The following is a 3,140-nucleotide window of genomic DNA, read 5'->3' on the forward strand; positions in this document are numbered from 1 at the left end:
AGAAGAGAAGCAAAAAGCAAAGGAGAAAAAGAAAGATATAAACATCTGAATGCAGAGTTCCAAAGAATAGCAAGAAGAGATAAGAAAGCCTTCCTCAGTGATCAATGCAAAGAAATAGAGGAAAACAACAGAATGGGAAAGACTAGAGATCGCTTCAAGAATATTAGAGATACCAAGGGGACATTTCATGTAAAGATGGGTTCGATAAAGGACAGAAATGGTATGCACCTAACAGAAGTAGAAGATATTAAGAAGAGGTGACAAGAATACACAGAAGAACTGTACAAAAAAGATTTTCATGACCCAGATAATCACGATGGTGTGATCACTCACCTAGAGCCAGACATCCTGGAATGTGAAGTCAAGTAGGCCTTAGAAAGCATCACTACGAACAAAGCTAGTGGAGGTGATGGAATTCCAGTGGAGCTATTCCAAATGCTGAAAGATGATTCTGTGAAAGTGCTTCACTCAACATACCAGCAAATTTGGAAAACTCAGCAGTGGCCACAGGACTGGAAAAGGTCAGTTTTCAGTCCAATCCCAAAGAAAGGCAATGCCAAAGAATGCTCAAACTACAGCAGAATTGCATTCATCTCACACGCTAAAGTAATGTAGTAAAGTAATGCTCAAAATTCTCCAGGCCAGGCTTCAGCAATACGTGAACCGTGAAATTTCTGATGTTCAAGCTGGTTTTAGAAAGGCAGAGGAACCAGAGATCAAATTGCCAACGTCTGCTGGATCATGGAAAAAGCAAGAGAGTTCCAGAAAAATATCTATTTCTGCTTTATTGACTATCCCAAAGCCTTTGACTATGTGGATCACAATAAACTGTGGAAAATTCTGAAAGAGATGGGAATACCAGATTACCTGACCTGCCTCTTGAGAAATCTGTATGCAGGTCAGGAAGTAACAGTTAACTGGACATGGAACAACAGACTGGTTCCAAATAGGAAAAGGAGTTTGTCAAGGCTGTATATTATCACCCTGCTTATTTAACATATATGCATAGTACATCATGAAAACGCTGGACTGGAAGAAACACAAGCTGGGAATAAAGATTGCCAGGAGAAATATGAATAATCTCAGATATGCAGATGACACCACCCTTAAGGCAGAAAGTGAAGAGGAACTCAAAAGCCTCTTGATGAAGGTAAAAGTGGGGAGTGAAAAAGTTGGCTTAAAGCTCAACATTTAGAAAACGAAGATCATGGCATCCGGTCTCATCACTTCATGGGAAATAGATGGGGAAACAGTGTCAGTCTTTATTTTTTGGGCTCAAGAATCACTGCAGATGGTGACTGCAGCCATGAAATTAAAAGACGCTTAGTCCTTGGAAGGAAAGTTATGACCAACCTAGATAGCATATTCAAAAGCAGAGACATTATTTTCCAACAAAGGTCCATCTAGTCAAGGCTATGGTTTTTCCTGTGGTCATGTATGGATGTGAGAGTTGGACTGTGAAGAAGGCTGAGCGCCAAAGAATTGATGCTTTTGAACTGTGGTGTTGGAGAAGACTCTTGAGAGTCCCTTGGACTGCAAGGACCTCCAACCAGTCCATTCTGAAGGAGATCAGCCCTGGGATTTCTTTGGAGGGAATGATGCTGAAGCTGAAACTCCAGTACTTTGACCACCTAATGCGAAGAGTTGACTCACTGGAAAAGGCTCTGATGCTGGGAGGGATTGGGGGCAGGAGGAGAAGGGGACGACAGAGGATGAGATGGCTGGATGGCATCATTGACTCGATGGACGTGAGTCTGAGTGAACTCCGAGAGTTGGTAATGGACAGGGAGGCCTGGCATGCTGCGATTCATGGGGTCGTGAAAAATCGGACACGACTGAGTGACTGAACTGAACTGAAGAGTTTTATAGTTTCTGGTCTTATGTTTAGATCGTTAATTCATTTTGAGTTTATTTTTGTGTATGGTGTTAGAAAGTGTTCTACTTTCATTCTTTTACAAATGGTTGACCAGTTTTCCCAGCACCACTTGTTAAAGAGATTGTCTTTTCTCTACTGTATATTCTTGCCTCCTTTGTCAAAGATAAGGTGTCCGTAGGTGCATGGGTTTATCTCTGGGCTTTCTATTTTGTTCCATTGATGTATATTTCTGTTTTTGTTCCAGTACCATACTGTCTTGATGACTGTGGCTTTGTAGTAGAGCCTGAAGCCAGGCAGGTTGATTCCTCCAGTTCCATTCTTCTTTCTCAAGATTGCTTTGGCTATTCGAGGTTTTTTGTGTTTCCATACAAATTGTGAAATTATTTGTTCTAGCTCTGTGAAAAGTACCATTGGTAGCTTGATAGGGATTGCATTGAATCTATAAATTGCTTTGGGTAGTATACTCATTTTCACTATATTGATTCTTCTGATCCATGAACATGGTATATTTCTCCATCTATTAGTGTCCTCTTTGATTTCTTTCACCAGTGTCTTATAGTTTTCTATATAAGCTGGTTTTAGAAAAGGCAGAGGAATCAGAGATCAAATTGCCAACATCCGCTGGATCATGGAAAAAGCAAGAGAGTTCCAGAAAAGCATCTATTTCTGCTTTATTGACTATGCCAAAGCCTTTGACTGTGTGGATCACAATAAACTGTGGAAAATTCTGAAAGAGATGGGAATACCAGACCACCTGATCTGCCTCTTGAGAAATTTGTATGCAGGTCAGGAAGCAATAGTTAGAACTGGACATGGAACAACAGACTGGTTCCAAATAGGAAAAGGAGTTCATCAAGGCTGTATATTGTCACCCTGTCTATTTAACTTATATACATCATGAGAAACGCTGGACTGGAAGAAACACAAGCTGGAATCAAGATTGCCAGGAGAAATATGAATAACCTCAGATATGCAGATGACACCACCCTTAAGGCAGAAAGTGAAGACGAACTCAAAAGCCTCTTGATGAAAGTGAAAGTGGAGAGTGAAAAAGTTGGCTTAAAGCTCAGCATTCAGAAAACAAAGATCATGGCATCTGGTCCCATCAGTTCATGGGAAATAGATGGTGAAACAGTGTCAGACTTTATTTTTCTGGGCTCCAAAATCACTGCAGATGGTGACTGCAGCCATGAAATTAAAAGGTGCTTACTCCTTGGAAGGAAAGTTATAACCAACCTAGATAGCATATTGAAAAGCAGAGACA

The sequence above is a fragment of the Bison bison genome, unplaced genomic scaffold (assembly GCF_000754665.1).
Source record: "Bison bison bison isolate TAMUID 2011002044 unplaced genomic scaffold, Bison_UMD1.0 scf7180017864370, whole genome shotgun sequence".
NCBI classification, from domain to species: domain Eukaryota; kingdom Metazoa; phylum Chordata; class Mammalia; order Artiodactyla; family Bovidae; genus Bison; species Bison bison.